This window comes from Eulemur rufifrons, chromosome 16 (genome assembly GCF_041146395.1).
Source record: "Eulemur rufifrons isolate Redbay chromosome 16, OSU_ERuf_1, whole genome shotgun sequence".
Classification (NCBI taxonomy): Eukaryota; Metazoa; Chordata; class Mammalia; order Primates; family Lemuridae; genus Eulemur; species Eulemur rufifrons.
This window is the reverse complement of record NC_090998.1, coordinates 1156893-1182118: the sequence shown is the minus strand read 5'-3', so window position 1 is coordinate 1182118 and position 25226 is coordinate 1156893. Positions and strand designations below refer to the sequence as shown.

At 35.2% G+C, this 25226-nt stretch overlaps 1 protein-coding gene across 3 annotated transcripts in view; it reads right to left on the bottom strand.

Annotated features, from left to right (window-relative positions):
* The window catches only part of ERC1 (ELKS/RAB6-interacting/CAST family member 1), a 486201-nt gene that overhangs the window by 253074 nt on the left and 207901 nt on the right, over nucleotides 1-25226 (bottom strand). The window lies entirely within an intron of this gene.

The window sequence follows — 25226 nt, the reverse complement described above, 5'->3', positions numbered from 1 at the left end:
CATGGGATAATTTTAAATGACAAAAAAAGAAACCAAGTCAGAGATTTAGGTTGGAAAAATAGAAGCAGTCTCCTGAAAACAATGCACTGAAATATTAGGATGGCTATAAGAAAGATTTTGTAGTATCTCTCTAACTTTACCATTTTTAAATATTTCAAACACTCAGAAGGCTATACATTATGTATATGTATGTGAAAATAGTGATATAAAGATGTAGGAACCCAGCTTAAGAAAGAGAACAGTATACCTACTTCTGAAGCTCCCCACGTGCCTCTCCCTATACCATTCCACTGCCTATTAGTCTACCCTCCACTGATAAGAGTAACCTATACCTGAAAATTCGTGTTTAAAACCCCCCAGCTTTTTATTATGGTTTTGCTACATCTACATATAGATCCTTCATTTATAGTCTGCATGTTTTTGAACTTTATAAAGTTTACTAATAAGCTATTTTTCCTTTCAATATATAATATGTTTTGAGACTCAGACTAATCAGAGTGTAATGTAGCTTTTGAACTGCTCCATTTTCACTGCAGTATGAAATGATATATGGTAATATTTTAACTTGGTCTCAAATGGATGGGCAATTGTGTTGTTTCCATTTTTTCCTATTATAAACAATGCTGCTAGGTACCTTCTGTCATACCTATGCAAGAGTTTCTCCAAGGCAGTATAGGCCTATAAACTGAATTGCTAGGCCATATAAAAGGTACACCTTATTTTATTTTCTAAGAAGTTATATTTATATTCTCAAAAGTAGTACATAACAATGCCCATTACACTTCACGACATCTACTAACACTTGGTACTATCTGACTTTCTCAATTTTGCCAATCTGGTAGATATAAAATAGTATCTCATTAAAGTTGTAAGACGCATGTTTCTGACTACTTACACTGAATATCTTTTCATATAGTATTTAGGCATTCCTTTTTCCATTTCCTTGAAACAGCTATTCATGTCTTTGCCCATTTTTAAACTACAGTATCTTTTTCTTATTGACTTAGAGGTATTCTTTATATGTTATAGATAATGATACTTTATTTGCTATATGTTATTTAATATTTTCTTCAAATCTATGAATTCTTTGATTACTTTATGGTATCTTTTCATTTATAGAATTTAAAAATTTAAATTGTTTCAAATTTACCCAATCCTCTCCTTGATGGTGTGCAATTTGGTGATGTTTTTCAACAAAATTTTGTCCATCCCAAGTTCATAAAGATACTCCCCTAAAGTGTTATAACTTTTGTCTTTCACACTGAAATCATTAATCCACCAGAAACTGATGTCGTGTATGATATGAGGTAAAGACATAATTTCATTTTGGGGGGATGGTATGAGATAAGAATAAAATTTCATTGTTTACATGTACTAATAACTAATTGTCCCAGCAATACTTACATGCATTGCCAATTCTGGCACATACAAAGTTACTATATACATGTGTGTCTGTTTTGTGGCTCTCTAGTTTGGTATGTTATGATATTTCAGTGCCAGATCTACACAACTTTAATTACTATACCTTTACAAGAAGCCTCAGCAACTAGTAAGGCAAGCCTCCCTACCTTTATCTTCTTATTCAAAAGAGTCTTGGCTATTCCTGGCCGTTTATGCTTTTTGTACAAATTTCAGAACTAGCCTGTCAAGGTCCACCAAACCAACCAACCAACTACAGCAACAAAAACTACTCAGTAGCCTTTGCTATTCTCACTCAGGTTGCAAGAAATGACACCTTCATGCTCTTGAATCTTTTAATGACTTAACATAGTGTAGATGCTTCTCAACTTACAATGGGGTTACATCCCAATAAATCCATTTATAAGTCGAAAATATTGTAAGTCCAAAATGCATGATCCACTCAACCTGTAAAGTATCAGTTGTCTGCCCTGTGACTGCACGGCTGACTGGGATCTGTGGCTCACTGCTGCTGCCCAGCATCACAACAGAGTATCGTACCACATATCGCTGGCCCAGGAAAAGATCAAAATTCAAAATTTGAAGAACGATTTCCACTGAATGCACATCACGTTCATAACATTGTGAAGTCAAAAAATTGCAAGTGGAACCATCATAAGTAGGGGACTATCTGCATATCTCTCCATTTATTTAGGTCTCCTTAAAAGGCTTCTAAAAAAACATTATACTTTCTTCCATAAAAGAAATTGCATCCATTTTATTCCTATGAACATCGTGGTTTTTTGTCATTTTAAATTTCAAACATAATTTCGTTATACCCCTATACATGGTTCCTTATGCATCTCCAAAAAGGGGCATTTTTCAATAATGTAAATATTAACAAAATTAATAATTCCTTGGTATCATATAATATATACTCCATATTCAAATTTCCCCAGTCATCTCAAAAAGTTATTTTTAAAACTGATTTGTTTGAATCAGAATGAAAAAAAAAACCCGTATTTTGCTTGTTTGTTAGATCCTTCAAGTCTCCATTAAACTAGAGAAAAGTCTCTTATGTGCTTCTCTGTCCCCTTTTTTAATGCCAGTGACTTTTCAAAAGAAACAGTCAGTTGTTCCATAAAATGACTCACATTCTGGATTGTATGTTTGCTGCTTCATGGTGAAATTTAACTTGTTTCTCTATTTCCTGTTTTTTTGTTTGTTTGTTTATTTGTTTTTCTTGGTACTGAATGTTAGCCATAAAGACATGAATACATTCAGTGTCAATGTTTTAGGTAAGTGTTCTATACTTGATACTACCTCACATCTGAAAATATATAATGTCTGGTTTTCCTACCCTTAATAAAGCCAAGATTCATCAGTGACTTAAGGCAGTTACAGGTGATCTCTTCTATGTATGAAGTTTGCCGTTTATCAACATTTCATCTAATGGTTCCATGCAGTAATGAACTTCTGAATAAATTATTTTAGTGTCTTCTTTCAAATTACATTTTCTAATGGCTTTTTGCAGGCATATAAACACGCACATGATTTCTATACATGGGTTTTACATCTGGCAAACTTGGTAAATGCTCCTGCTAATCCTAATTATGTTTCTGTAGATTCTTTTGGGTTTTCCATGTAGATAATTACATAATACACCACCAAAGAAAACCAATAAAACTCCTATAACTGATCCAAAAGAAATAAAGATTTATAAACTGACTGACAAAGAAGTCAAAATAATCATCTTAAAGAAGCTCAATGAGCTTCAGGAGAACATAGACAAGTAAACAAAAATCAGGAAAACAATGCATGAACAAAATGAGTAGTTTAATAAAGAAATGTAAATCATAAGGAAGAACCAAACAGAAATCCTGAAGCTGAAGAATACAGTGAAAGAACTGAAAAATTCAACAGAGAGCTTCAACAGGAAATTCAATCACGCAGAAGAAAAAAATCAGTGAACTAAAAGGCCATTTGAAATAAGCCAGAAGAGAAACAAAAAGAAAAAAGAATAAAAAAGAGAGAAAAAAATCACATGGGATCTCAAATAAGTGAATATGTGCATTATGGGAGTCCCAAAAGAAGAACAGAGAAAGATACAGTCAGAAAGCTTATTTAAATAAATGGTGCCTGAAAATGTCCAAAATTTGAGAGGGATTTGGAAATCTAAAGGTCAAAGGCTCAACTCAACAAAGATTACACTGAAAAACATTATAATCAAATTGTGAAAAGTCAAAAGCAAAGAGAGAAGTTTGAAAGTAGCAAGAGAAAAGCAACTTGTCAAATACAAGGGACCCCCTTCTCATCCTCACCGCATCCCACCATCACCATCACCATCACCAATAAGGCTATCAGCAGATTTCTTAGCAGGAACCTTGCAGATCAGCAGGGAATGGGATGATATATGGAAAGCGCTAAAAGATTAAACAAAACAACAACAACAAAAAAACCTGTCAGCCAAGAATACTATACCTGGCAAAACTGTCTTTCAGAAATGAAGATGAGATAAAGATATTTCCAGACAAACAAAAGCTGAAGGAGTTCAGCACACTAGACCTGCCTTATAAGAAAGGCTAAAGGAAGTTCTTCAAGTTAAAAATAAAGGATACTAAGTATAAACATGAAAGCACATTAAAGTATAAAACTCACTGGTAAAGGTAAATATATAGTCAAATTCAGAATACTGTAACACTGTAATCATGGTAGAAATCACTTTTAACTCTAGTATAAAAGTTAAAAGAAAAAAGTATTAAAATAACTACAGCTACAATAATTTGTTAATGGGTGCACAATATAAAAATATGCAAAGTGTGACATCAATAGCATAAACTGTGAAGCTAAGTGAAACAGAAGTGTAGAGGTTTTGTATCTGATTGAAGTTTAGTTAGTATAACCTTAAAATAGACTGTTATAACTATAACATATTTTATGTAACCTTCATGGTGACCAAAGAAAAGCAGCCTTAGTAATACATAAAAAATAGAAGGGAATCAACATACACTACCACAGAAAACCATCAAATCAGAAAAGAAGATAGAAAGAGAGGAAGAAAAGAAACAAAGGATCTACAAAATAGCAAGAAAACAACAAAATGGCCTTACCTATCAATAATTACTTTAAATGTAAATGGATTAAATTCTCCAATCAAAAGATATAGAGTGGCTAAATGATTTTTTTTTTAAAGATCCAACAATATGTTGCCTACAAGAAACTCACAGTAGCTGTAAGGATACACATAAGCTGAAAGTAAAAACGTAAAAGGATGAAAAAAGATATTCCAGGCAAATTGTAATCAGAAAGGAATAGAAGTGGCCTTACCTATATGAGACACAATAGACTTTAAGTCAAGATCTGTCACAAGAGACAAAAAAGGTTACCATACAAGGATAAATTAGTCAATTCATCAAGAGAATAATAACAACCTTATATGTATAAGGTTAACCTTAAATATATATGCACCTAACATTGGAGCACCTAAATATACAAAGCAAGTACTAATAGAACTGAAGCTCCCAGCAATACAATAGTAATAGAGGACTTCACTAACCCACTTTTAACAATGGACAGATCATCCAAACAAAATATCAATATGGAAATATCAGACATGAATAACACCATAGACCAAATGAACCTAACAGACTATACAGAACATTCCATCAACAGCAGAATACATATCAAATGCACACAGAACATTCTGCAGGAGAGATCATATGTTAGGCTACAAAACAATTCTAAAATCTGAGGAAAGTAAAATCATATCAACAGGAATGAAGGCTTTAGTCACTCTAGTAGGTAAAGGACCAAGAACTGAAGTGCCTGCTGAAGGCAAAGGGAATACAAAATAGGTAATAGAAGACAGTAGTTATCAATACCAACTAAGAGCACATGACCAGTTACAGAAACAAGGACTATAATTGTCATGACTATTTCTACCTTATATTTTTATAAATAAAAGTAAAAAAAAAAATCATGTCAAGTATCTTTTCTGATCAAAATGGTATGAAACTAGAAATCAATAACAGGAAGAAAATTGAAAAATTCACAAATCTATAAACAGGAGGAAAAAATTGAAAAGTTCACAAAATAAACAATAGACTCCCCAAAAAACAATGGGTCAAAGAAGAAATTAAAACAAAAGTCAAATGAAAATGGAAAAACAACAAACCAAAACCTAGAGGATATACTAAAAGCAGTTCTAAGAGGAGAGTTTATGGCAATAAACATCTATACTAAGAAAAAAAAAATCTCAAATAAACAACCTAATTTTACACTCCAAAGAAATAGTACAACGAATGAATTAAGCCCAAAGTTAGCAGAAGGAAGAAATAAAAAACAGAAATAAATGAAATAGAGACTAGAAAGACAACTGAAAAGATCAACAAAACTAAGTTGTTTGTTTCAAAAGATAAACAAACTGACAAACCTTTAATTAGACTAACCAAGAAAAAAAAAATAAAGAGAATTCAAATAAAATCAGAGTTGAAAAGAGACATTACAACTGATACCACAGAAATAGGGACTATTATGAAAAATTATATACCAATAAATGGGATAACTTAGAAAAATGGATAAATTCCTAGAAACATACAACTTACTGAGTCATGAAGAAATAATAAAGAAATAGCAACAGCTGAACAGACCAATAAGAAATAAGGAGGCTGAAGCAGTAATCAGATGGCTTCATGGGTGAATTCTACCAAACATTTAAAGAAGAACTAATACCAATCATTGTCAAACTTCCAAAAAACTAAAGAGGGAACACTTCCAAACTCATTTTAAGAGGCCAGCATTGCTCTCATACTGAAGCAAGATAAGGATACTACAAAAAAAGAAAATTAAGGCCAATATCCTTGATGAAACTAGATGCAAAAATCCTCAACAAAATACTAGGAAACTGAATTCAATAGTATTTAAGAAGGATCATTCAACACGATCAAGTGGAATTTACCCCTGGAATGCAAGGATGCAAATTAATAAATCTGATACCCCACATTAACAGAATGAAAGGATAAAAATTATATGATCATCTGAATAGAGGCAGAAAAAAATTCTGACAAAATTATCCTTTCATGATAAAAATTCTCAATGAATTAGGTATAGAAGAAATGTACCTCAATACAATAAAGGCCACATATGACAAGCCCACAATTGACATCATACCCAATGGTGAAAAGCTAAAAACTCTTCCCCTAAGATTAGTAATAAGTAACAAGACAAGGGTGCCCACTCTTACCACTTCTATTCAACACAATACTGGATGTTGTAGCCAATTAGGCAAAAAAAAAAAAAAAAAAAAAAAAAGATATAAAAGCATACACATCAGAAAGGAAGAGGAAGAAGTTAAACTGTCTCTGTTTATAATGATGACATGTTTATAATGACATGATTTCATATATAAAAAGCCCTAACGACTGCACCAAAAAAACCCTCTTAAAACTAATAAACAAATTCAGTAAAGTTGCTGAACACAAAATCGATAAGCAAAAGTTAGTTATATTTCTATATACTAACAAAGAACTAACCAAAAAGGAAATTTAAACCAAAAAAACTCATTTACAATAGCATGAAAAATAATACTTAGGAATAAATTTGACCAAAGAGGTGAAAGATTTGTACACTGAAAACTCTTAAGACAAAAAAACTGAAAAAGATACAAACAAATGGAAAGATAACCTATGTTCATGGATTGCTACAATTAATACTGTTAAAATATCCATAATAACCAAAGTATTCTATAGATTCAATGCAATCCCTATCAAAATATCAATGGCATTTTTCATAGAAATAGAAAAAATAATCCTAAAGTTCCTATGGAACCATAAAGGACCTGGAATATCCACTCTTATGCAAGAAAAACAAAGGAGGAGGCACGACACTTCGGCATTTCAAACTATATTACAGATCTACAGTAATCAACATATTATGATACTAGCATAAAAACACACACTTACACCAATGAAACAGAATAGAAAGCCCAGAAATAAATCCACACATTTACATCAGTTGATCTTTGACAAAGGTGTCAAGAACACATAATGGGGAAAGGATAATCTCTTCAATAAATGGTGTTAGAGAAACTGGATATCCACGTGCAGAAGAATGAAACTGAACCCTTATTTCACACCATATACAAAAATCAGCACAAAATGGATTTACCTTAAACATAAGACCTGAAAATATAAAACTACTCTTTAATAGAAGAAAACTGGGGGAAAAAGCTTTTTAACACTGGTCTAGATAATGCTTTTTGGATAGGACCCCAAATCCAGTCAAGAGCACAGTCAACAAAAGCAAAAGTAGACAAAGGAGACTGCATCAAACTAAAAAGCTCCTGCACGGAAGAGCAAACACTCGGGCAGGGAGCGGTGGCTCACACCTGTAATCCTAGCACTTAGGAAGCCAAGGCGGGTGGATTGTTTGAGCTCAGGAGTTCGAAACCAGCCTGTGCAGGAGCGAGACCCCGTCTCTACTAAAAAAATAGAAAGAAATTACCTGGACAACTAAAAATATATAGAAAAACTTAGCCGGGCATGGTGGCACATGCCTGTAGTCCCAGCTACTCGGGAGGCTGAGGCAGAAGGATTGTTTAAGCCCAGGAGTTTGAGGTTGCTGTGAGCTAGGCTGACGCCACCGCACTCTTGCCTGGGCGACAGAGAGAGAGACTCTGTCTCAAAAAGAAAGAAAGAAAGAAAGAAAGAAAGAAAGAAAGAAAGAAAGAAAGAAAGAAAGAAAGAAAGAAAGAAAGAAAGAAAAGCAAAGCAAACACTCAGCAGAGAAAGGGAAGAGATAACCTACGGAATGGGAGAAAATATCTGCAAAACATACACCCAATAAGGAGCTAATATCCAAAATATAAAAGGAACTCAACTCAATAGCAAGAAAATAAATAATCTGATTAAAAAATGGGTAAAGAACCTGAACAGACATTTCTTAAAAGAAGACATACAAATGGCCAATACAAAAAAAAAGCTCAGCAGACTAAAGGATACCTTTTTTTTTTCCATGCTTTTTTTTTTTTTTTTTTGAGACAGAGTCTTACTCTGTTGCCCTGAGTAGAGTGTGGTGGCATCAGCCCAGCTCAGAGCAACCTCAAACTCCTGGGCTCAAACAATTCTCCAGATTAAAGGATAACTAAATACGAAAATATGCTCAACATCATGGGGAAATGCAAATCAATCAAAACCACAAGGAGCTATCACTTCACACCTGTTCGAATGGCTATTATCAAAAATGTATTCCATACCTGCAGTTCTCAAAACAAACAAAAAGGTAAGTGTTGGTCAGGATGTGGTAAAAAGAGAATCCTGGTACACAGTGGGTGGGAATGTAAACTGGTATAGCCATTAGGGAAAAGAGAGCATGAAGGTACCTCAGAAAATTAAAAACAGAACTACCATATGACCCAATGATCCCACTTCTGGTATATATCCAAAAGAACTGAAATCAGGATCCCAAAAAGATATCTGTACTCACCTGTTCACTGCAGTATTATTCACTACTGCCAAGGTACGAAAACAACCTAGGTGTCTGTGGGATGAATGGATAAAGGAAATGTACACACATACGTAATAAAATACTTGTCAGCCACAAAACAACAAGGAAGTCCTACCATTTGAGACAACATGGATGAACCTAAAAATGTTGAATTCAGAACTCACAGAGAGGACAAGTTGTCAAGGGCTGGAGGGAGGGGAGCAGGGGAGATGTAAGTCACAGGACACAAACATTCAGTACAAAATTAATAAGTTCTAGGGCTTTAACACACAGCATGGTGACTATAATTAATAATACTGTATTGTATACTTGAAATTTGCTAGGAGAGATTTTAAGTGTTCTAACCATACAGAACAAAATGGTAACTAGGTAAGGTGATGGATGTGTTAAATAGCTTGACTGTGGTAATCCTTCACTATATATGTATTTCAAATCATTGTGCTGTACACTTTAAATATACACCATTTTTATTCATCGATTATATCTCAATAAAGTGAGAAAAATTATTCAAGATGAAATGGTGAATTAATGATACAGATGGTACAACGAAAAATTCTCCAATGGAAATGCACACTAGTAAGCTCTTCAAAAGTCACACTTCAGATCTCCACATTTTGCCATAATTGAATATCTACAGAAGGAGTCAACCACAGACAATAAAACCAGTTACCTTTAGAAGAAATAAAAAGAGAAGTAGTGTTTATATTTGATTCTTCTCATTCCATAATTTTCTGTGCTAATATTTCTCATTTTAATAATCTGACATTAATCATATCAACTAATGGGAAAAAGAGATTGGAGTCTGCTGAAAAGACAAAGAAATGGAGCAAAATTCTGTTTTCATAAATCAAACTGCTCTTTCTCAAAATTAAGTTCCTTATAACATTCATTTATTAGATGCAAAAATTTTGCTCTCTGTTTCAAGGAGGAAAAATAATTTAATGGTGCATAAATTCCTTTCACCTTGCATCTGTGAGTTATTCCAGATGGTGCTGGCAACTCCTAATGCCTGTAGTAGTGGCCTAGTTATTTGGGGCATTTTGACACATGGAGTAAAGAACCTAATTAAAACCACTAGGCTATTTGGTTCTATTGGTTAGAAGACAGATATCATAGGCTAAAACTTTTGATCCAATCAAAGCCAGTGTCATTCCTCAGCATTTTTTATCATAATTATATCTAAGAGTAAGTGATTTTTTTATCCTAACTTTGCCCCCAAACCGTAGAACTAGGTCATGGTGATTTTAGCTATGTTTCAGAAAAAAAGAATTCAAGAAATTCATTGCCCCCATCCCACTTTACCCAGCACCCCCGTTTGTGTTTGTGTGTGTTTAAAAGTTTATTTTGATCTTCAAACAGTAGTCCCCCCTTTATCTATGGGGGATATGTTTCAAGACCCTCAGTGGATGCCTGAAACCAAGGATAGCACCAAATCCTGTATATATTATGTTTTGTCCTATATATATTAATACATACCTATGATAAAGTTTAATTTATAAATTAAGCACAGTAAGAGAACAACTAATAATAAAATAGAACAATTATGACAATAGGCCATCACCACTCCCTTGTGCTGTGGAGCCATTATTAAAGCACTGTGATAACACAACTTCAATCCGATGACCATGACGGCTACTAAGTGACTAATGGTAGCATCTATGGGATATGCTGGACAAAGGGATGATTCATATCCCAGGTAGGATGAAGTGGGAGTGGTGAGATTTCATCATAATACTCAGAATGGCACACAATTTAAAACTTATGACTTGTTTATTTCTGCAATTTTCCATTTAATATTTTTGGGCCATGGTTGACCACAAAAAACTGAACTGTGGATAAGGGTGGACTACTATACTGCACATACAATTTTAATGACTGTCCCCACCAGCTCCAAAAAGACATGATAAAATGCCAAGTAAATATAGAGCATGACCCTAAATATATGTGTACACCCGTATAATAAAGAAAAAATATTAAGAAGGAAAAATTTTGACTATTTTAATTTTTTTCTTTATGGTTTTCTATAGCTTCTAAATTCTCTACAATAGACATAAAATATTTTTAAATTTTCTTTAAAAAGCTATGTTTTTATAAATGAGATATGGTTGCATCTCAAAATAGGGTCTTCACCCGTACCAGACTACCTAGAAAGCAGTGCAGTATGGCACATTAGGGCTTCCCTTATTATTTTTGGTCTTTGATTTTCCTAATCCATTTTCTATTCATATTTTAAATCTCCCTTCTTTACCTTAGTTTTACAGCTATTATTTCTACATTTTTACTCTACATACTAAAGGATAACTAAATATCAACACAAAATGATTTTATCTATGTCAGGCTGCCAAGAAACTTACAGAATAAGAAGATAAAATTGATTCCTCTCCTGTTACTTCTTTCCAGCCCCATCTTCTTGACATGTGCGTGCGTTTGTGTGCGTGTATACACACATGAGCATGAATGCATAGTTCTGAATTCACAAATTAACTAAAATGGATGAAAATACACAACAACTCTGTTGCCTCACTAATATCTTTTTCAATACCATTTTTCTGGGAAGGGATGCAAAAGGGAACCATCTAAATATATGTTTAAGCAAAAGGGAAGGCATTTCTCGAATGCATATTAGAAACAAATAACTCTGAGACATAACAGAATCTGTGAAATGAAGAATTTCCTTCTCTCAAAGCAATATGTAATTTGATTTAAATCTGAATTTACAAGAAAAGCCAAATGTTAGTAAATTCATACCAAAAGGTGCTATTGGAAAGAAAAGGATATAACGGCTTAGTAAAGATTTGTTAAAACTCTGACTGCTGTTTCGTCTGAACTAATTTGAATTAAATGCAAAGTGAACTTACATCTTTTATCATTCTTCAAGCAGGAAGAGTTATTAGAGCAATTCATAAATGAATTAATGCTTTAAAATCAGATTTATGATTTACAAGTTCCCAACTATTATAACCATGAAAAGATGAAGAACAGATTTAACTCTCTCTACTATCACACAGATGTAAGCAGATAAAAGTGTAAGAGGAGAGAAAAACAAAGATGGAAAAGGAAATAGTAGTTGAACCTCTACTGGTCTCTTCCACCAGAAATTTTATAAGATGTGGTCCACCATCTTGCTATTTAGCGTGTGATCCATGAACATACATCATCAGCATCACCTTAGAGCTTGGCAGAAATGCAGAATCTCAGGTTCACTCCAAACCTATTAAATCAGAATCTGAATTCAACAAGATTCCCAGGGGATACGAATGCACAGCTAAAGTTTAGGAAGCACTGGTCTGCATAGGCTCTGCCCCTTATTTTGTTATTACTGCCCTAAGCTTCTGTCTCTTAAAATCCAAACACAAATTTAGGTAAATCTATTAGATCATAACTACTACCAACCCTCCTAACTCCCACACCATTTTAAATGAATATATCTTAATTCAATTCTGTTGATTTGTTCTCCGTATTAGGGTGGTCTATGTACCGTCTTATTATACCTATGAAAATGCTTTTCTAGAGTTTAAGGTCCACATCTATTTTCACGTTTCACAATTCCTAGCGGTTCCTTGTGGTGTAGAGGTAGGTGCTCATTAAACATTTGTAGAACAAATGCATAAAAAGCAAACTAGGCACATCTTCTCTATTGACAAATCCCAAAACAAAAGTCTGAGGGGAAATATAATTTATTTAAAGTTCCAAACAAGGTAAGCACCGAAAATTAAACACCTTCCTTATATCTAGCAAAATTAATTGGGAAAGGAATTATTATTGCTTTATTTCTTCAAAACTTACTCCTATTCTATTAAGAAACTATGAACATTAGTCAGAAACTACACTTCTACTGGATGTTTTGCTTTACGGAAAAGAGAGATACATAAGGCTAATGCAATATGTTACCATATCATAAAAATCTCCCACATGAATTGAAGAAAAACCAGATTGCTTCCACTGTTACGTTAAAAAAATATACTAACAATCAAATTCCACTCAGATATTTGTGCTTTCACTGGAGAACAGAAGCTTAAGCTAGATAAAGGGCTTAAAAATACCCTACAGGTAAAATGACATTGCTAAAGTATTATATATATTATATACAAATATCTACATCATATATAAAATGTTACTTATAGAGAATATATAGTCACGTACCACATACATGGTTCAGTTAACGACGGACCACAAAGATGGAATATAACATTCATATACAAGGTGGCCCCCTAAGATGATAATACCATAATTTCACTGCACCTTTTTTATGTTTACGTATGTTCAGATACATACTTACCATGGTGTTACAGTTGCCTACAGTATTCAGGACTGTAACATGCTGTACAGGTTTGCAGCCTAGGAGCGACAGGCTGTACCAGACAGCGCAGGTGTGTGGCAGGCCACACCGTCTAGGTTTGTGCATGTGCACTCTGCGATGTGCACACCGTGACGAACTCACCTAACAATGCATTTCTCAGAACGTACCCCCACTGTTAAGCGACACATCACTATATATGTCAATACGCTGCGTGTGCATGTACGTGCACACACAGTCTCTCCCCCTCTCATTTTACCTTCCCCAAAATAGCTCTACTGACATTCAGTTAATAAAAAGTTATTATATAAAATTATAAAACTTAATAACATTACCTAAGTACCTAATCTTTGCCTAAAAATAAGAATGTCATATCATACCTGCCCAAAAAGTATCCAAGAAGCTAAAATTATTAATAAATAAGTTTTACTTGTTCTTTCTCTAATTAAGATGCTTTTGATTATTTCAAAGCCATTTTAAATAAGGATTTTATTTTTCTGGAACTGTACCCCAACCATCTGAAGAAAACAAGCCATAATGAAAAGGAAAACATACGGACACCGAATGTAAAATCATTAATAACTTGGGATTTTAGATAAACACTGTTCACTTCTATAAAGACATTTTAAATGACCAATTCAACATTTTTTCAATCTGCAAGGAACCTGCATAATTAGTCTCATCTCACATTTAATCTCATTTATTTCCATGTTTGTTCTCACTGCCACGCTGATCCCTTTGAGGGCAAGGACCTATTTATACCTCTCAGGGATCTCAGCTGAGGCCTGTCTTACAGCAGTCAATGTTTACTGAGATGTTTTGACAGAAGTTCTTTTCTAACGTTAGTTCTCGGAATGACTCTATTACCATTAATTCAATAAATATTAATGAAAGCTTCTAAGGGCCAGGTACTATCTTTGGGAATAGGGCAGTGAAAATAAAAGACAAAAGTCTCACCCCTCACTGAGTTTATTGTCTACTAAAAAGACAGAGAACACAAGTAAAATAAACAGTATGTCAGATGGTGATAAATCCAACAGAAACAAATAAAAGAGGAAAGGAGATAAGGCGTGTAGGAATGGGTGGTAGAATTGGAATTTAAAGAAAGTGCTCAGGAAAGGTCACACTATGAGGGTAACATTTCAGCAAAGAAGTGAAGGAAGTGAGGCAGTAAGCCACGGCCACGCGTGTGTCAAGGAAAGAGCGTCCCACACCGCAGACACAGCAAACGGAAGATCCTGAGGTCAGAGTGGGGCAAGCAGGAGCCAAAATGGCCTGAGCAGGGCCCTGGTGGATGAGGTCAGACAGGTGCCGAGGGCCACATCCTCCAACAAAGGTCAGCAAACTGTTTTTGTAAAGGGCCAGATAGGAAACACGTTACATTTTGTGATCCATATACAATCTGTCTCACAAATTTTTCTCTTTTTTTTCCAACTCTTTAAAAATGCAAAACTCATTCTTAGCTTGCAGGCTTTACAGAAACAGGTCATGGGGGTGGGGTGGGGGTTGTAGTTTGCCAATCCTGTTGAAGAGCTTTGTAGGTCACTGAAAAGTCTTTTGTGTCAGGAAGCAATTTCTTGGTATCATGAAGTACAAAGGAATAGCTTTTAAAAACTAATAAAAATAAGAGTAACCTAATAAACATCCAAGTTTCTCTCAACTGAGAGGCCACACATTTGTCTATGATTTAAAGCCAGGATGTACTCTCAACAGAATTGTCAACTTTTTAAGAAAAGAGATGGTCTTCACTTATCCATTCAGCAAATATTTTCTGATTGCCTACCAAGAGTTCCATACTTCCAAGGAAGAGCACGGGATACAGTGTCCATGCCCTCACTAAACTTATTATCAAAAGGAAGAAGTAAACAACATAAACAAGTATCTCATAGCACAGGGACATGTGCTAGCAAAAAATAAAAACAGGCGATGTCATAGGGACACTGAATGTGACAGAACAGTATATATTTCAGCTACGATGGTCAGAAAAGAGCCAAGTAAAGACCTGGGAGAGAGGTAGGGGGAACCATAAATACAAAGGCTTGGAGGATAGGAAGAGTTTAGTTTCTTTAACAAGAACAAAGCCGATACAGTGGAGCACATGGCAGGGGACACAGTGGTGGAGCCACAGAGGTGGCAGGAGCCTTCTAAGCTCTGGTGAGGAGTCTGGCTTTTCTTCTGAGTGTGAGGGGAGAACATAGCAAGGTGTGAAGCAGGGCGTGAGCACTTCTACTTTACGTTTTCAGAGCTCAGTCCAGCAGCTCTGGAGACGGGACTGGTGGAGGAGCAAGGTGCAGAAGCAAAGACCTCAGTCGGAAAACGACTGCAGTAGTCTGGGCGAGAGCCGTGGGTCAGAGCAGGCCAGAGTGGAATGATGGAAACACAGGTGCAGTTTTGAGGTGTGAAAGGACTTCCTGACAGATTTAATGTGGGGCATGGGAGGAGACAAGAATCAAAGATTACCTGGTGATTTACTGCCTGCTCAGCGAGTGAATGGAGATCTCATTTATTGAGGTGGGGGAAAACCACAGAAGAGGAGGTTCTGAAAAGGGTGGGCAAGATCGAGAGATCTCTTCTGCGTAAAACTAAATCTGATATTTAATTAAAGACCTTGTGTAGGTAATTATTATATTCATCTGGAGTGCCTCACTGTATATATTAATTTGAGAGCTATCAATCTGTCAATGAAACTGAAAGTCATAGGGCTTGAAGACATCTTCTGAGCAGGTATATATAAAAGAGAGAACTGGGCTGAGAACAGAGCCCTTGGGGTCTAGGGGAATGCAGTGGAACCAGAAATGGTAGCAGAAAAGGAAGTGAAGGAGGGGGAAATAAGGAGAACCTAGTGTCAGAGACACCAAAAGAAAATCGCATTTCAAGAAAGGCAGTGCATAGAATGCTGCTGAAAGGTTAAGCAAGATGGGGACAGGGGAGGGATTCCGGGATCAGGCAGTGTGGGTATCACTGATAACCCTGTCAAGGGCAGTTTCGGGGGAATGATAAAAATAGAAACCTGATTAGATGAACTTGAAGAAAGGTAAGGAAATGCAGGTAGCAATTACAGTCAAATTTTTTTAACAGGATCTGTTGAGAAGGAAAAGAGGGAAACGGGGTGGCAACTAGGCGGGGATGTCACACCAAGGGAAGGAGTTTTAAAGATGGAAGGCGGATCCTTTAAGGCATGTCAGTACACTTGTGATAACGAACCAGGAGAGAGCACAACCTTGACAATAAAAGAGAAGGGCAACTGAGGGAGCAGCATCTTGAGGTTGGGGGCCTGGGAGAGGATCAAGAGGGACAGCAATAAGAGAAAAAGTGGCAGAGTCAAATTTAGGAACAATGGCACTTTTGTAAAAGAACAGGCAAAAGACACAGGTACAGATGCAAGCAGGCTGGTAGATTTAATGATGGGAGGACACACGGACAGCATCTGACTATTTTAATTTTCTCAATGTAATATAAAGTCAACGACTGTAAGTGGGGAGGGGAGGGATTTTGCAGATTTGACAAGAGAAGAGTCAGTATGATACGGTCATTTCTGAGAATGAGAAATCAAATTTACTAGTCATTTTTATTAGGATTGCCTAAAGAATTAGGAGTACATTTAGATCTGTGACCATAAACTCAACATATGACAAGTCAGCACAGTTGTGTGATTTTTCTCCCCCAGTAATATGCAGCTGCTCAATGAAGAGGCAATATAGGTAGGTACTTGTTTTATTAGATAAATCAGGACAGAGGTTTTGCAAAGCAAGAATGACAAAAGCAAGTAAGTCCAGATTGTTTAGAAGGCAGTGACTGTCATGCTGGAGCATGAAATTTGAGCCAGATAAGGAAAGAAACGTAAGGACATAAGAGGTTAAAAACAAAAAATTAGCAGGTTGCTGTATAAAAGTGCCAATTAGGTGGAAGAACTGCTGGGGTGGACGTAGAATGAGTGAACTGGGAGGAGAGCAGGTGGTGGCCAGAGCTGCACTGTATTTTTCAGCATCATGAATCCAAGGTGGAGAATTTTGGCAGGTAACAATCTATTCCACTTACTTAAATACACAGGAAAGAAAAGAGCAGGTTTACTCCAGCCAGAACAGCTACACAATCCCCTAAATCAGAGAAATGGCACTGCCTAGGAATGGCAGCAGACCAAAGGAGAAGAAAAGCAGAGAGCCTACTCACATACCACAGTATAATTTGTAGAGCTGTTTTTCTAAAACAGTCATTGTCCATTTCCCAAATTGTGTGACGATAAGGATCTAGCACTGCTGGTATAGTCAAAGTCAATTTATAAAGTCTGAAAAAACAGACCAAGGATATGACACAATGCTATGACTGTATGTGCCAAGAAATCCAAAGATGTGGTAGAGAAACAGAGAAGCCAAGAAACCCCTACCTTAAAGCACTGACTTGGCTTTTTGGACCCATGACAGAATAAATATGTTGTCAACTTTTTCTCCTTTTAAAGAAAAGGGACGTGGGGGGTGGGATGCTGCTCTATGTTCACTTCTGGATTTCTGACTTACTCATAATGGCAGAGGGAACTATCAAGCATTTTTATGGAAGAGAGCATCCATTTATTTTAAGCATTATCTTAATTTCTATCACCGTGTAAAACAGGACATGCAATCTGAGACTTTTGAGTAAAATGTTCATAGTAAGAGAAATAAACATATATAACCTCTTCCTCTGCCTCTATTATTTTCTCCCTTAATTTTATTACTTTTTCTTCTTCTGTTTGTACGCCCCGGGCCTCACAGAATCAACCTGGGACTCAAACCGTCTTGGCAGAAGTCAGACCGAGGGAGCTTGCTGGCCCCATGGCCTGAGAAAAGTAAGGTACTAGAATGAACAGACAATATGGCTTTTTATTTCCTGCTATCTTGTTTCACCTTTCCCACCTGCAAAGTGCTTTGTAGATATCACTCCTGTTACTTTTCCCTTCAAGGCTGTATCAATAATGACAGCTGTGAATGCTCTGGTTTAGTCCCACTGCACAGCAGCGTATGAAAACGCACATGCATTATAGCACGCCATCTGTATTTTTTACCTGGCGATTTCACAAGGCTCAGTGTAAAAATGAATTTAACTTGGACATTTCACTGTAATGTGTATACTGCAGAGTTAATAGCTGGAGGCTAACTGTGGGAATCCAGGCATTAATAAAATCATTAATAAAAGCAGATCCGTTAAGTAGATATGGGTGACAGCTTCTTTTCTGGTACAAATAAATGCTAGTGACCAGAAAACCTTGTAAGTGGCTTTCTTCATAAATGTTGGTTAAAATACAATGCAAGTCATTAAATCAATTAGGCAGAAGACTATTAATCACTAAAGTATCCTATCAAGATGGAAAGGGAGAATAAAGTTATAAGTTTCAGATTTTGTTAATAAAGGATGGGCCTAGAGAAGGCAAGAAGGAAAGGAGGGACCGAAGGAAGAAGGGAGAGACGGAGGCAAAAAATTATAATTTACAAATCTGAAATTTATAGGCAACTTTCATTACAGAAAAAGTTACATTCCACTTTCAAGGGGTCCTTAACCAATAGGGTTCTGATTTTATGTAAAACATGATTTAATTTACAAAAATTCAGTATGCACACAATCAAATTATAAAAGCTCAGTTTACAGTCCCTGTTTTTTGTTTTTGTTGGTGTCACACTGACTACATAATAAAATTCAAATTCCCTTAATTAGCACAAAAGATCCTTAACAACCATCTGTATTTCTACTATTCCCTCATGCAGTGTTTTCTGTTTTTCGTTTTTTGCCTTTTCAGATATCTTAATGTCCTTACTTTTGCCTTTGCCCTGTCTTTACCGAGCATAAGGGCACACACGCACTCAAGATGAAGCTTAAACGGCAGTAGCTTGGCAAAGCTGTCCAGTACTCCCCTGAACAGAATTAACTGTTGCATCCCCATGAGCTGAAGGGTCTGTATCTAGATTATGATACAATATCATATAATTGTCAAGGAAAGTATTTCCTAGATCCCTATTGATAAATGATAATACTTAAAATATGTAAATATTAAATTTAGCATTTATAAATTCAATATACAGAAAACTAAAACACAAAATTCAAAGTACTATTATTAATTTAATGCGTAGTGAAATCAATGCTAACAGTGCACTTCCAGTATTTAGTACTATGGCCCAAGTTCTTATGAATCATAAGATCATCCGCAACTGTCCCAGAAATTTTCTTTGTCGAATTGCTAAAAAAAATTAGTTTGCTTCAACAGAATGAATGACAAAAACCATATGATCATTTCAATAGATGCCAAAAAAGCATTCAAGAAAATTCAACGTCATTTCATGATAAAAACTCGAAACTAGGTATAGAAAAAACATACCTCAACACAGTAAAAGCCATATACAACAAACTCACAGCTAGAATTATACCGAATGGGGAAAAACTGAAAGACTTTCTTCTAAGATATGGAACAAGACAAGGATGCTCACTTTCAACACTTTTATTCTAGTACTAGAATAGTACTAGAAGTCCTAGACAGAGTAATTGGAAAAGAGAAAGAAATAAGGGCATCCAAGTTGCAAAGGAAGAGGTCAAATATTTATAAAAACCTAAAGATTCCACCAAAAAACTATTAGAACTGATAAACAAATTCAGTAAAGTTGAAGGATACAAAAATCGACATACAAAAATCAGTAGCATTTCTATATGCCGACAGCAAACAATCTGAAAAAGAAACCAAGAATGTAATCCCATTTACAATAGCTATAAATAAAATAAAATGTCTAGGAATAAACTTTACCAAAGAAGTGAAAAATCTCTAAAATGAAAACTATAAAACATTGATGAAATAAATTGAACACTGATGAAAACTATAAAACACTGAAAGAATTGAAGAAAGAATTGAAGAAACTGAAGAAAAATGGAAAGATAGTCTATGCTCATGGATTGGAAGAATCAATACTGTTAAAATGTCCATACTACCTAAAGCAATCTACAGATTCAATGCAAACTCTATCAAGATAACCAAACGCATTCTTCATAGAAATAGCAAAATAATTCTGAAATGTATATGGAACCAAAAAAGACTCAGAATAGCCAAAACAATCCTGAGCAAAAGAATAAAGCTGGAGGAATCACATTACCTGACTTCAAATTATACTATAAAGCTACTGTAACCAAAACAGTATGGTACTGGCATATAAAATAGACACACAGACCAATAGAACAAAATAGAGAACCCAGAAATAAATCCATGAATTTATTATAGTCAACTCATTTTCGAAAAAGGTGCCAAGAATATACATTAGGGAATGAACAGTCTTTCAAGAAATGATGCTGGAAAAACTGGATATCCACATGCAGAAAAATGAAACTAGACCCCTATCTGTAACCATATACAAAAATCAAATTAAAATGGATTAAGGACTTAAGTCTAAGACTTGAAATTGAAACTACTAGAAGAAAACGTTGGGAAAACCCTACAGGACACTGGTCTAGGCACAGATTTCTTGAGTTAAGACCTCAAAAGCACAGGCAACTAAAGCAAAAAATAGACACATGGAATCACATCAAGCTAAAAAGCTTCTGCACAGGAAGGGAAACAATCAACAAAGTAAAAAGACAACCCACAGAATGGGAGAAAATATTTGCAAACTATTTAGCTAACAAGGGACTAATAACCAGAATATATTATTTAAGGAGCTCAAACAACTCAACAGGAAAAAATAAATAATCCAATTTCAAAATGGGCAAAGGATGTGAATAGACATTTCTCAAAAGATGACATACAAATGAAAAAAGTGCTCAACATCACTAATCATGAGGGAAGTGCAAATCAAAACCACAATGAAATATCGGTTGGCAGGAATGTAAATTAGTACAGCCACTATGGAAAATGGTATGGAGATTCCTCAAAAAACCAGAAATGGAACTACCATATTATCCAGCAGTTGCACTACTAGGTATATATCCAAAAGAAAGGAAATCAATATTTCTCATGTTTACTATAGCACTATTCACAATAGCCAAGATATGGAATCAACCTAAGTATCCATCCATGGATGAATGGATAAAGACAAAGAGGTATACATACATGATAGAATATTATTCAGCCAGAAAAAAAGAATGAAAAAAAAAATCCTATCATTTGCAACAACATGGATGGAACTAGAGGACATTATGTTAAATGAAATAAGCCAGGCACAGAAAGACAAATATTGCATGTTCTTACTCATTATTTGGAACCTAAAAAAAATTAACTCATAGAGAGTAGAATGATGGTTACCAGTGGCTGAGATGGGGGGATTAAGAAGAAATGACTAATGCATACAAAAATACAGACAGAATGAATAAGATCCAGTATTCGGTAGCACAAGAGGGTGACTATAGTTAACAATAATTTATTGTATATTTTTAAACAACCAGAATAGTGGAATGGGAATGTTCCTAATACAAGGAATTGATAAATGCTTGAGATGATGGATATTCCAATTACACTGATTTGATCATTACACATTGTATGACTGTATCAAAACATCTCATGTACCCCACAGATATGTACCACTATTATGTATCCAAAATGAAAAATTTTAAAAAGTTTGCTTCATACAGTGCATTATAATGTCACTTGCATTTTGCTTGGTATGAAAGCAGCATTATGTATTAGGTCTACCACTCCTCTTTCTTACTGGCCCATGACAATTACAGTAACACTTAAAGACAATGAGATCATAACCATAAATATGGATGAAGCTACATATGGCATTTAGTTTTAAGATATTCATCCAGATGATCCAGAATATGTACATAAAATTTTGTGACTGTCATTGAAATGAAAATACAAAATCAGAAAATTTTCATGGTAAACTTGTAAATCTCAGAATACATCCAAGGTTCCGCAGGGACGTGAGGACCCCTGATAGGAAGACAATGCTAGAGAGGCTTTTTAAAAGCAAAGGTTGTAAGGGTTGGATGGAGAGCTCTGGATTAAATATTGGCTTACTATTCATTAGCTACATGCTCTTTAGCCTCTCTGAGCTTCAGAATTATTTTTTTTTATGTCTATGATATGAGAATAATGTCCATTTCTTATGGAGTTATGAGTAGATTAAAAAATGCATGGAAATGCTTAGTATAAGATGTGACACATTGAAAGAGGTTAGTAACAGATCCTTTCTCTCTTTCCCCCAAACATACACATATATACACATATTTACTTGTTATATTTTAACATACAAATTTAAGTATCTAATTCTCCCATGCATTAAGATCCAAAGAATCATGGAATATGCTGCTTCTGCACTTTTTTTTTTTTTTTTTAAAGACAGAATCTCACTTTGTTGCCTGGGCTAGAGTGCAGTGGCATCATCACAGCTCACTATGAACTCAAACTCCTGGGCTCAAGCAATCATCCCTCTTTCGGCTCCTGAGTACTGGGACCACAGGCATGTGCTACCATAACTGGCTAATTTTTTAATTTTTTGTAGAGATGGGGTCTCACTATATTGCTTAGGCTGGTCTTGAACTCCTGGGCTTAAGCTATCCTCCTGCCCTGGCCTCCCAGAGTGCTGGGATGACAGGAGTAAGCAACCACGCCCAGCCCTTCTTCGCTCTTGCAGTAGCGGGGAAGGATGCTATTGAATGTGTTACATGTTTATATCTAAATCTAGCACTATGTTAAAAATAATGTTATAATAACCCTTATAAGTACTCTTCATATACCTTAGCACCTTAATGTTTATCATACCATATCATCAATTCATGTCATTTATCATCTTGTTCAAAACATTCTTACAGGCTTCATTAACTTCACTTTATAGACAAAAAGACCAAACCTTCAATAAAATTTAGTAATTAGCCCAAAATTACAGTTTTAGACATCACAGAACTGGTACTCAAACCCAGGTCAGTCTGTATCATACTCTTAACCTCTCTACTACAGTAATTATGAGCAAAATCTGTTGACTTGGGAAGATCTTTGACATCAAATATTGAATGAAGATGGTTTACACAGTACCTAAAATAAATTAGAAGGTGGAAACCCATTGCTTTACAGAGTTGTTATCTTACCAGGATTTCATTAACGTGGTTAATTGCATATCTTCCTTCGTTATTAAAAAAAATTTCATCCTTCAGTGTTTTTTTTTTTTTCCTTTCCAAAAGGGCAACACATCCAATGATGTAAGTCTCCTGGCATTCTCATAATTCATTTCATTGTTTTCAACTGAACCCTACTGAAAATGAGCTTCAACTCTAAAGTTAGTAGCACTTCTATGCACTTTGCCTTTTAAAAGCTACCACATTCTCTCCGCTTGAAATGATGAGTATAACAGAATAAGCCCTTAGTTTTCCATAGAATTTATTTCTTCATTTACATTAGATGGTGAATGTGAAAGTGCATCGTAAGCTATTAAATGCTAAATGAATGTAAGACAATTTTTTTTTTTCACTTTATGTGGATAGCCGAAAAAGAAGCCTAAGGTTTTAGGCAGGAGGAGTCAGAAAATAATTTTACAACTAGAAGAAATTACCTCAAAGTCAGAAACTAGACAAAATGCTAGGTTACAGGCAAAGAGGGTAAAGAGGGCTAATCCCACCAACAGGCAGAATCAGGATTATCAACCAACTAGAAAATATGCCTAAGGCACTCCTGGGAGAAAATGGGCTCTGGGATGTAAGAAGATCTACAATTGTTTAAGCTTTGACAGATTGCTAAATTTTTTACATATTCATTATTCATTAAATAGACAAATATTTGGTTAAGCACTACTATTATGTATCAAACACTGGGGATATAATTCCATGAATAAAATAGTTCCTGCTCTCAAGGCATCCTCCCAGGCATCCAAGCAAATACAGGATATAATAAGTACTATAAGAATGGACAGGAAATGGCCCTAACCTAGTCTGGAGGGACTGGGAGTAGAGGGGCAGTAATGATCAGGAAAGGGTTCCTGGAAAAGTGACATCTAAACTCTCCTAAGGGGTAAGTCCAAGTTACAGGCAGGCGATATAGTACTAGGCAGAGAGAACACTATAAACAATGACTTGAAGAAAAGGAGACACTGTCATGTTGGGGAAAACCTCAGTTCAGAATGACTACAATTTAACACTGGAGAAGCACAGGAGAGAAAAAGGAAGCTAAAGGTAAGCAAAACCAAGTAATTATATGCTAAGCAAGAAATCTATAGTTTATCCAAAGTATATAAGATGTGTATCTTACATAGGGAAGTGATATAATCAGATTTCCCAAAATTTGGAAAGCAAAGTGAATCATAATTGGCGCAGGGGTTGGGGGTGGAATAGCTGTTGGATTAATACAGGAACGAATCAATTTATTCCACAGTTGCATCAGTAAACTTACAGTTACTTCCCCAAACCAATTATTCCATCCTTCTAGTTCTCTCGGACAATCATCTACAAAGAACTTTCCTTTTAACATCTCCATTTTAAAAATAACATTTGAAGGGAATCATTTTTCACTACCACTTTCAAAATAGTTAAGTTTAACATGCATAAGCGATTTTTGAATTTGGAAATGCATAATAACTAACACTGAAATTTGCAATAGCTAAACAGCTAGCTACATAATTTTTAAAATGTCTTTTGTAACAGAGGTCAAGTTCCTGAATCCCATGACACTTGTCTTAAATGAAATCTGTTTGCAAAAAGAAATAAACTACTTTAGTGACCTTTGCTATCATACTGAAAAATGTGACAAGCCTGATAAGAGCTGGATAGTTAAAACATTAATAAAAGAATATAACTTTATCAACAAAGGCAATGCGAACAGTAGATAAATACTCTAGCTTAAAAAAAAAAAACTCTTTTTAAAAAAAGATTAATACCAATGTGTATACAAATAAACTAATGCTCTTATAGATATACTAGCTGCCAGTTAAAATCACTGATTTCCTCATCTGTTTTTCCCAATGTACAATCTCAAATTCTGAGACCTCACATCCATTACATAATAATAGAAACTGGAGGCTGGAAGGAAGGTTTCTGTCAACGTATAACCCATACCTGAGCAGCCAACTGAATTGTTCTGAAGTTTGTGACTCTC